This window comes from Lepidochelys kempii, chromosome 2 (genome assembly GCF_965140265.1).
Source record: "Lepidochelys kempii isolate rLepKem1 chromosome 2, rLepKem1.hap2, whole genome shotgun sequence".
NCBI lineage: Eukaryota > Metazoa > Chordata > Testudines > Cheloniidae > Lepidochelys > Lepidochelys kempii.
In genome coordinates this window covers 82,332,504-82,343,941 of record NC_133257.1, presented here as the reverse complement: position 1 = coordinate 82,343,941, position 11,438 = coordinate 82,332,504, and the positions used below count along the sequence as shown (strand labels likewise).

General features: G+C 42.2%; 1 protein-coding gene across 6 annotated transcripts in view; it reads left to right on the top strand.

Annotated features, from left to right (window-relative positions):
• Nucleotides 1-1,492: 1,492 nt before the first annotated feature.
• The window catches only part of RBBP8 (RB binding protein 8, endonuclease), a 73,736-nt gene continuing 63,790 nt past the window's right edge, over nt 1,493-11,438 (top strand). For 4 of the 6 annotated variants that reach the window (XR_012157245.1, XM_073331403.1, XM_073331404.1 and 1 more), the window contains exon 1: nt 9,425-9,534. The gene's annotated coding sequence lies outside the window, so the exon portion shown is untranslated. Of the gene's footprint in view, nt 1,625-9,424; nt 9,535-11,438 lie in introns of those variants that run through there. The other 2 variants (XM_073331402.1, XM_073331405.1) reach the window with 2 other exon arrangements.

Genomic DNA, 11,438 nt, shown 5'->3' with positions numbered 1-11,438 from the left:
TCACATTCTGCTTCACCATCTCACAGGAAAACAAATACTTTCCTGGGTCTCATGCTAACACGTCCATTCCTTTCCCCTTGCTATCCTGGTCTATGATAAAAAAAGTGGGGGATACCTTACACCAGGCTGGTTCAAGGGAAGGGTAATTTCCTCTGCACTAATCACTAGATCTCTACTAGCTATAATTAAAATTGATAAAAATGGGGATCTACTGCAGTATAAAAAATAGCAGGGTTAGATCACATCATGAACAAACACACAGTTTCTAGTTTAGGACAACATTTTTGTCAGAAAGAATAGGATGAAATTTTTCAAGCCAGGATGCCTAATGTTAGGCTCCTAAGTTAAAGGAGCCTAACTATGTGCTTAGAATCCTAACTTTAGGTACAAGTGGTCGAATTTTCAAGGGTGCTGAGACCCACAATTCTCATTGATTTCTAAGGAAGTGGAAGGTGCTCAGCACCTCTGAAAATCATGCCACCGGATTTGAAAATTATGACCCATGTTCTTACAGGGAAGAAAATACAGGCTTATAAGGACAAGATTCTATTGAGGAAAATCCTGGTTCCTGCATGCAGCTTGAATAAATATGCTCAGGGCAATTCCCCAAAGCTCCTTGGTCCCAGGCCATGACGTGCCTAGCAGCAGTGCAACAGCCCATGAGCTACAGTAGCACTGTTGGAGTCTGTGCCCGCTATATGGGAGGAGGGTTGTGTTTGGCAAGTAGTTCTGGATAGTTGTGGACACACTGCCTGTACCTTGCACCTCCTCTGACTTGCCTCACCTCCAAAAAAAAACCCTGCAGTGAGGCAGAAGAAACCCAGCAGACAGCTCACCAGACCCCTGCGCAGGCTCTGAGCATCCTGTCCTGCCAAATGCAAAGGACTGCCTTGGTTCCAGTACAGGAGGGTACAACTCATGAACGTGGTTTGGACAGTAGGGCAGGATTTGACCTTAGCATTTTGTTTGTTTGTGCTAAAAATGTACTGTCATTTAATTACAATTAGACTGTGTTACTTTTGCTTTAAAATAAATGGTTTTCTTCCCTGTTTCTCTGTGTTGATGCCAGTGTAAGGCAAAGCTTTTAGACTAGTGCATCTACATATGTAATGAAGGAGAATTTACAATAGGATCTTACTGTATGTGACACGGATATATCATTCCTCCACCCCTTGGTAAATTGTTTTGCTGGAGGCTACATCATTCTATCAAGGTAGTATGTTGGGAGTTGATGGAGGCATGAATGATTCACCATGTACAAAGCCTGGCTGAACTGAGTTGAGCTGCAGCATGTTGGGCTGGCCTTTGATGCAGACTGGTTGGACAGGTTCCTGGTCTGCTGAGGAACCGGTTTGACAGGCCTGTTATGCCAACAAATTCTGGTATGATTCCATGTTCTACAGAATGTAGAAACCTGCCCAGCCAGTTAAATGAAAGGCATATTAGGTTATCCATTGCACATTGTATGTATCTTAGGTGCAGCAGATCTCTTCTCAGCATTCTGTAGTGTGGTCCACAGCAGCTTCCTCATTTCATTTATGCCTGCGGTTTATAGCTTAAGGGAAAATCAGCAGGAAATATTCATCATCCCTGATCAAGAACAGAACTTTTCACACTTAAAAGGGTGAGTTTTAAAAATCTTTCTTTAAACGTTGAAGTTGTTTAAGTAACCCACCTTATAAAATCAATGTTACCACACTTAAAGATGTAGAGTTGCTGTTTTTTTTAATGTATCAATTTACTAAATACCATTTATTCCCGCTTCTGTGGTTGTTGGTGACATCATTTTTGAAAGTATAACTTTTGACACTTCTGTATGTAGCTGAACATCAGCTATTCTGTCTATAATAATATTTAATGGGGAGCATAGTCTACTAGACTAAGCACAGAAGAGGGAGATGGGTACTCCTGAATTCTAGTCTACACTCTGCCATTGACTTGGTGGGTGAACTTGGGAAAGTCTCTTAACTTCTCTGCCTTAGTTTTCTTATTTGTAAATGTGAGCATATCTAACTCAGGGGGCTGTTGTGGCAAAGTAAAGTGCTATGCAAGCACAAAGTGCTACTACTGTTATATTTCATCTTAGACCAACTTTTAAAAAAATATTCAGTTTTATGGAGTGAGTTAATTCACAAACCTTGAGTTAGCATAACCATAACTGACTTAATGGTCAATGTTCAGAAGCTTGCTGTTTCTTAGATGTAAGAAACTTACTTTAAATATGTTTTGATGTGTAATAAGTAATTCACAGTTGCAATATGAGTAAAGCCCAAATCAGAACCCCAGATCCATACAGCCCTGAAAATTGTGACTGTTTGGAATCTGAGTATATTCACAGGTACAGTGTCAAATAAGAAGAATCAAATAGTATAGAAAACAAAGGCTATGGAATTTGGTAACTGATTAACTACTGGCACTCAAAAGTACTTGAGCTGAATAGAAAGGAATGAAGACAGGTTTTATCATGTCTGTTAGGACAAATAACTCTTAATCTGAAGTAAATGTGAATCTTCCTGTCATCTACGTAACTATACTTTTGAAAACAATCTTATAACCACTTCCCTCTCCCCAGGAAACTTGTTTGAGTGTATCTTTAGAGAAAATAATTGCAGGTCTTCTGTAAGATGTAGAGAAACATTCTGTACCTAGTGGGTTATGTTTTAGAGCAGCTTGTGGGAATGATGCTCTATACAGAGTATAGGAGAATTTAAGATAACCTCACAACAGGAAGTCTCATCCCAGTGAGTGCTTACTACATTGGCACTCCAGTTTGATGTAAAAGTGAACAGTTATCTTTATTACGATCTGATAGAATGCCAGTAAATAGGCCAGCTGAACATCACAAAAATGCTGTGAATGACAGGCTGAACTGATCTTCTCATTGGCAGCACTGTGTCTGCTTGATAAAATAAGATGTTCTCTTCAATAAATAAGATGTTAATAAGATAATAAATTAATACTTAATATAATTAATACTTAATGATAATAAGTTAATAAATAAGATAAAATAAGATGTTCTCTTTCAATGTGGGAAAAGGGAAAAGAACAAAAGGAAAGGTTTTTCATTCATGGAGTCTAAGAATACAGTTCAGAAAAACTGGTTCATTTTTAGAGGCTAAAATCTGTGATTGAAAATTGTAAAATATTAACAATCTACATATTTTAAAGAATAAATATTTTTTTCCAAAAAAAGGAAATATAAATATTATACCTATTGTGTCAGGTGATAAGTTTCATTCACAAAAATGTTTCCTGTATCAGTATTGGGGAAAGTGCATTTGTGTATACAGACAGGTAGATCAAATGTGTTTGACCCAGTATTCTAATTTATGGGAATTGCATGGCATTGTTTTCTAGTAGACACACACCATGGTGATGGGTTCTATAGACAAACCAAAATGAGAGATATAGGGAATAAGAGCTAAGACTCCAGGGCCTCCAACTCTGGCAGTGGCTTGCTTGTGCTACTTTGGACATGACAGGGCCCAAGCTTGTGAAGGGCTGAGCGCCTTTTGTGTAGTACTGAGCATGCTCAACTTACATTACAATCAGGATCTAGCCTTTGTCTCTTTGTGCTTAAGTTCCCTACCTGTTAAATAAAGATGGTAATACTTTGGAAGGTTGTTCCAAGGTGTAATTAACTAATATCTCCCAAGCGTTTTCAGGTCCTTAGATGACAACCACAACAGAAGTTTAAAGTATTATAATTATTATTGTGTTCTTATCATAGCACTGTATTACTTGTATATGCCTGCAGCCCTTCTATATTGAAAGGGATATTGTCAAGCCGTGCAAGTCCAGAGTTTGCTCTACTTTATAATATACTCTAAAGTCTGGCAGGGGACACATTGTAGACTATAAATTACTCCAGTAGCCCTTTGTTTTCTAAATCTAGAACACTGGAACACAGTACATTTTTAAAATCCCAACTACATAAATCAGACTTTCAAATATTACTTTCCCACTCACCCAGACTGACTTTTTTGTTTGGTTGGTTTGGGAGTTTTTTGGGGTGGGTGGGTGGTGGAGCCTTACAGGGTGGGGGGGGGGGAAGGGTGTTTGTTTTTTCTGTTAAAGTCCCATCATTCATCACAGTAAAGGATGATAGTAAATTTTCATGATAATTTTCCAGAGCTGGAGTAAATCAAATCTGCCATTAAAATAGCTACACTATAACAATTTTGCACTTTTGGTTCCTCTCTCTGGTCTGTCACTGGTATTAACATACACTATTCCCAAATCTGTCACTCTTCTACTTAGAGTCTTTGGACTAGGCATGCTTGCCAAATATTCCAAGTTAAGGTCCAGTGGTAAGACAGAGAAATAATAACTATGTAAGAAACGAAGAGAATCAAACTGGTAGGGAAAAAGAATTTTTTCAACGGGCTGATGTACCCTACCACTTAAGTCGATGTACCTTACATTGCTCACAGGTGTGAAAACAATACCTCTCTGAGTTACGTAAGTTACATTGACCTAAAGCAATGTCCATACCGCGCTATGTCAACAGGAGACGCTCCCCCTCTGATGTAGCTTCTGCCTCTCGCAGAGGTGCAGTAATTATCCTAACGAAAGAACACTCTCCCACTGGCATAGCATGTCTTCACCAGATGCACTACAGCGGCACAGCTGCATGGGTGCAGCTGCGCCGATGTAGCACGGTAGTGTCAACTTGCCCTATGTTTTGGAAGTAACTATGGAGCTGGTCCTTCTAGCAAGTGTAGTTATTACTACCTTAAAGTAGCCCCATTGAAATCTCTGTAATAAGCTCTACAATTAGCACCCAGTCCTGCACATACTGACTACTATCTAACTGTAGCACTGTGAAGCTAGCTATCAGAGCTAGTATCATAGTCCTACAGCTCATGTTCCTTAAACCGGCATGATAACTCTAAGCAATATGGAGAAGGAGCCCATTCAGCCTTCTCTCTCTCTCCATGTTTGTCTGCTCTGCTAGAAGGGAAGAATTGATGCTGACTTGACTTTAAAAGTGATTGGGGAAGCCAGTTTAAGAAGTGTTCCTCTGCTCAGAACTATAATCAAGTGTTAGTGGAGTCACTCCTCCCACCAGAAGTAACTGCTGTCAGCACCACAGAGCTGTAGCAAACTCTATCTGCTCCCCAGTGGAGGGGATTGGGTGGCTCAGGGAATTGCCAGTTTCTAGTTTGGTCATTCAAATGCCATCTAGTGTTTCCATCACTTGGTGGTTTGGTGATCGTGATCTCAGTCCAGTGCCCTGTGGCAAAAGACCTAGTTACAAAAGCACCATTACAACTGATGCTAACTGACATCCTTATTGATTGTCTTAACAGAAAGACCAAAGAATTAATGGGCTTGGAGAACGAACTACACATTTACCTGGGAGGTGGATCCTCCAGAGTTCAGGGAGGTCATAAACACACTGGCCATGCAGTGGGGAGAAACAGGGGATTTCACTTGATGGAGTGGTTGAGCCAGTAGCTTTCATGAGCACTAAAATGCATTCACATGTGTTTTAGAGTAAAAAGGAAACATTTTCCTCATCCTTTTGATAATAAGGCAAAATAAAATTCAAATGCAGATTTTCTAGGTAATTTTTAAGACATGTAACTCAAAGTTGTTTTTAATCTAAATTAAGCTAATAAAAGCAAGGAATTCTGAGTTACCTGCTTATCTGGCTAGCCCTATTGCACCCATGTATATGATCTATAGGATCACCTAATGTTCTAAGAATGCCTACTATACATTGATGCAGCACGTAAGCAACTGGTGCAATAACAGGCTTTTCATTATATCTGTGCTTCTGGGAGCGCTGCAATAATAGTAATTCAATCAATAGCTTGATAAAACTGCTGGTAAATAATCCAGGTCACCCAGTAACAAGGACATTAATATTAACCTATAATTGATAACTAACAGTTCCATACGAACAGCAACCCTTGCATCAATTTAACTAGATTCCACCCCCTGTTTCAGAGTTGTTTTTAGTTAAGTATTTTAACACCAAGGTTAATGTGTCATGTGAAGGGTTCCTTTGAAATCTGGCCATGAGTCCACAGAAACTTTTGAATCTGTTCAGCAACAATGCCAGAGTCTTTTTTCCCACAGTTTTATTGTCTAGATGTGGATATTTACTCCTGTTAGATGAATGATATGGTGTTCCAGTTCAAATAGTAAACAAACATCTAGTGTAAATGAATTTGGAATAGAATGCTTTTCAGTAGTTCATTAGTACATTTAATTAGTCAAGTATCTACTAAGTAAGTTGTGGCCAAATTTGTCACCATGGGTCAGATTTTTCTGCAGAAAATCAAATAAATGACTCCTTAGTAGAAAGTAGGTACGGGAGGAAAAGTTCACTGTAATATGATTTTCAAAAACTATTATGCTTATTCTAGTATCATTTACTACAGTTTAAATTAGGAGTAACCCCAACAAGTCAGTGGAGTTACATTGCCTTAAAAACCAATGAAAGAATTGGGATCATGTAGTTTATAGGGAAAACAATTGCATAAGTGTTTGTAATTACTGATACTAATTTTATTGCAATGCTTTTTGCATCTCACCATATCATACTTCCCATCATAAACTTAGCAGATCAATTTATTTTATTTATGTTTTTAAATCTTCTACTGGACCACCTAGATTCCTCATTGCAGCATTAACTCATTAGCTATAAATACATATTTGGAAGTAAAATTACAATTCAGAATTAAGTCTGATGAACTTTATAGCTCACACTATGTAACTGAACTATAAGATGTAGGGTTTTGTGCAAATATACTAGGAGTGTCCTATTTCCAAAAATGTTGAGATGCATTGAAACCTGACTATCTGTGAGAAAGAAGTTATTTTCTCATGCTTAGGAGAACCAAGACATAATTAATTGTACTAAGCAGTTAACTCCTAAGAAATCTGAGTCCAAGCATGGTGAAGTGTATAATCTCTCCTGGAGCAGCTTTATAGACCAAAACATGAGTTTGGTTTATGGTAGCATTACTGACCTAGCAACTTAGGGTGAGTTTTACTGTTACTTAACAGAGCTTAGCATAAATTCAAGGACAGCTTTCCTTCTTCAGTATGAGGAAGCTGCCAGCAAAGTCTTCCTAGTCCTGAACTCTCAAAGCTTGAAGGCTTCAAAAGAAAAATGTAGTAGCATATTTTAGAAAGTTTCGAGATGATACGGAAGACACAAAAATCTCTACAGTAATAAAAAGTGATTAAACAAACAATATTGAGGAGTGAGAAAGAAAATGGGCTAAAAAGATTTTCAAAGCCCTTGTTAGTAATAGGTATATACTTAACAGAGACTTGTAATATTTTCAACATAGTTGAACTTTAAATTTACAGGTTTCAGAGTAGCAGCTGTGTTAGTCTGTATTCGCAAAAAGAAAAGGAGTACTTGTGGCACCTTAGAGACTAACAAATTTATGTGAGCATAAGCTTTTGTGAGCTACAGCTCACTTCATCAGATTCAAAGTAAGCTGTAACTCATGAAAGCTTATGCTCACATAAATTTGTTAGTCTCTAAGGTGCCACAAGTACTCCTTTTCTTTTTTTAAATTTAAAGTGTATTCAAAAGTCAGCTTTGATTCTAATCTGACCATATTTCAGAAAGTTTTTCTTTGTTTTAGATCTAATTGTGATTTAGAAAGTTTCTCCATTTTTACTTTCTAGTGCAGTGATACTCAGACTGAGATTCCTGAGCTGCAAGTGGCTCTTTAATGTATCTCCTGCAGCTCTTTGCAGCACATGACAATAAAACAGTGTGATTTAATTATTAACCAATCAGGCTGTTATTAATTCATTGTAGTTGATAAAATAATACTTGTTCAGTCATTTTGTTGTATTTTTTATATATTGTTTCTCTTACTATAGTACTATATATATATTTCCCATCATACTGTACTATAGTAAGAGAAACAAAGAATTCACACTCCTATGGCTCTTTTGGGTAATGTTGATTGCTAATTTGGTTCCAGAACCACTGAGGTCTGAGAATCACTGTTCTAGTGACTTAAGCATTCAAGTATGTGACTGAATAATCTAACAAGGGGAAGGTGAAATAGCAAGACAGACCTGATATGGTAAACATTAAAACATATATAACTCATTTACTAATGTGAGTAAAATAGCATGTGCTTGTAGGACTGGCCTATAGCCAAGCAAGCGCAAGTCTTCCAAGCTCATAACTACGCCATATCTACAAAATTCTTGATGTTTTTGTGTGTGTACAATGGAGTTCTGAAAAGGAAGAATATAGTTAGAAGAAAGTTGGATCTGATCCTTCAGTTTATACATACGTAAACTTCCAAATTAAAGTCCCTTAGTTTTGCTTCCCTAAAGAGAAGAGGTTTAGGCCCAAAGAGTGTTTCCCTGTAGTTTGGGTGAAGATGTTCTGTGGGCTAGCTCCTCAACAGAGGTTAATAAGTGTAGAACAGACTTCAGTGAAGTTTACAAGGAGAATCTGGCCCTACATGTTTATACCCTTATATAAAACACTAGCATGTACCTTTCCTGGGCTCTAGGCACCGCTGCTATACTAAACATAAATACAGCAGCCTCCCCAAAACCAGGAAGGAAAAGAAAAGAAAACTCTCCAACCACAGGTTCCAACCCTCATTATACAGATCCCTCACCCTTCCCTCCCCAAAACTCTGGGGAAAAGATGGATTTTGCAGCATGACTTGATGAGAAACAGATTAAGGCTCCAGCAGCCAAAGGGAATTCTAAAGCTGGGACCCAATAAATCCAAAAGCCTCTTAGGTTGGATACCAGGGGTGAATTTGTTCCCTTTTCATATAGGGTCTTTTCTCGCGGATTACATTTTTCAAGGAAGGTGAGGCTCCCAAACTGCACCCTGGCTTTCCACCAGGATGGACTGACACGTGCGGCACTCCGCGCTGTCGTTCTGGGGTTTCATGATGGTTCCCGCGTCCCCCAACTTCGTGATTCTTCTCTCGTTATACGGTGTTTTCCGTTAATCCCGCGGGGATCTCACAAACCCGGGGGAAATCCACAGCCGGCGTGGGGCGCTCTGGGACCGGGACCCGGAGCCGGCGTGGGGCGCTCTGGGACCGGGACCGGGCGTGGGCCGCTCTGGGGCTGGGACCGGGCGTGGGGCGCTCTGGGACCCGCGACTTTTTAAAAAGCAGGTTGTGGGGAACATGAGCGGCGCCGCGTTCAGCCGCATCCTCCAGGCCGGAGCCAAGCCCCCACCCCTCGGCTGTTACGCCCCCACGCTGACGTTGAGCCCAATCTCATGGGCGGGGGGAGGGGGGAGCAGGGAGGTTCTTTTTGCCCTACAGCTGCCTGCCGACCGCGCGCCTCAGAGTATCTCTAATTACCGCTCCCAAAAAGCCCCCGCCCCCGGGGCAGGGGATTCTCGCGAGAGTGTGAGGGGGGCGGTCCGTCTCGTGAGAAGTCGCCGGCCGGCCGACCCGGGGCAATCCCTGAGGCGCCCAGTGGGGGGCGCAGAGCAGCGCTTTGCGCCGTTCGCCTTTCTCTTTCCCGCCGTTTGCGCCGAGCCGCTGGAGACTAACCAGCCGCCGCCAGGTAACCGCCCCCGTTCCTCTCTGGCAGCGCGACCCGCGCGCAGCTCCCGCCACCGAGTCGCTGCCCAGGGCGTCTCGCCCGCCCCGACGCCGCCGAGACCCGGGCGGGGCAGCCCTGCCGCGCGGCCAGCGGGTTCGGGGGAGACCCGCGGGGAGGCCCCTTCCCCTAAACAGCCCCTCTGTGCCGGCCCCCAAACAGCCGCCCCCCTGGTGCCCGGCAGCCCCCGGGGTCCCCGGCCCCGCCCCCACAGGAACACGCGCCGCCCCCCTTTCCGCCCCCCAGCAGCCAGCTCAGAATCCCTCCCTGGGGTCCCTGAATCAGCCCCAAGCCCCCCGATACTGCCCCAAGCCCACTGCTCGCAAACCCTGCCCCGAAATGTCCCCTTCCTCCCCCCCCCCCACCAGCTGTGACCCTGCAACCCCCCCTCCTCCCCGCTCAGACCGCTAGTTTGTTACTGACCGAGGCAGTCATTGTAAGGAAGTGAGGATGAGCTTTGGCCCTCTCAGCCCATGGACAGGGCTGCAAACACAGCTGTCCCCTTTGGCCTCCTGTGAAATACCTACTTCTCTCAGCCTGGAGAAGAAATGATGCATCCTCTCTGGGCAGCTTTGGTGGCTCTAAAGCATGTGCTCCAAGGCACCAACCACAGAGGGAAGCAATGGGGGAGGGGGGAGGATTTAGCCCTTTTAGTCGGTGAAGACATCTCAAAGCTTTGCTCTTTTCACGGATAAAAGTTGGTCCAATAAAAGCTGTTAGTTCACCTGTCCTGTCTCACTCAAGAAATCTCACGTCATTTTTATGAAAGAATTAAAATTAAATGGCTCATCCTGTAGAGGTGAACTCATTGTTTTTTTCAAACTTGCTTGTCATGTTCACTACAAGGTGTATATGTACTGGTAAAGAATGTTGTGTCCATCTAAACTAAATAGACTTAGCCCCAAAGTTAAGCTGTAAAAATTGCAACCTTGTCCACCACCTACTTCATGGGCTTTGCACTATGACCTTAAAGCTGATGCAGTCAGACTAAGCCTGTGTCTATTCCAGGGTTTTTCTGCAAAAATATCTACTTCTGAGAGTCATTGTATAGACATCAGAGGGGTAGCCATGTTAGTCTGGATCTGTAAAAGTGGCAGAGAGTCCTGTGGCACCTTATAGACTAACAAACGTATTGGAGCATAAGCTTTTGTGGGTGAATACCCACTTCATCAGATGCATACAGTGGAAATTTCCAGAGGCAGGTATAAATATGCAAGCAAGAATCAGGCTAGGGATAACAAGGTTAGTTCAATCAGGGAGGATGAGGCCCTCTTCTAGCAGTTAAGGTGTGAACACCAAGGGAGGAGAAACTGCTTTTGTAGTTGGCTAGCCATTCACAGTCTTTGTTTAATCCTGAGCTGATGGTGTCAAATTGGCAAATGAACTGAAGCTCAGCAGTTTCTCTTTGAAGACTGGTCCTGAAGTTTTTTTGCTGCAGGATGGCTACCTTTAAATCTGCTATTGTGTGTCAGGGAGGTTGAAGTGTTCTTGTATATTGGTTTTTGTATATTGCCATTCATAATATCTGATTTGTGTCCATTTATCCTTTTAGGTAGGGACTGTCCAGTTTGGCCGATGTACATAGCAGAGGGGCATTGTTGGTACATGATGGCGTATATTATATTGGTGGACGTGCACGTGAATGAACCGGTGATGATGTGGCTGATCTGGCTAGGTCCTGTGATGGTGTCGCTGGTGTAGATATGTGGGCAGAGTTGGCATCGAGGTTTGTTGCATGAATTGGTTCCTGAGTTAGAATTACTATGGTGCGGTGTGTAGTTGCTGGTGAGAATATGCTTCAGGTTGTCTGTGGGCAAGGACTGGCCTGCCTCCCAAGGCCTGTGAAAGTGAGGGATCGTTGTCCAGGA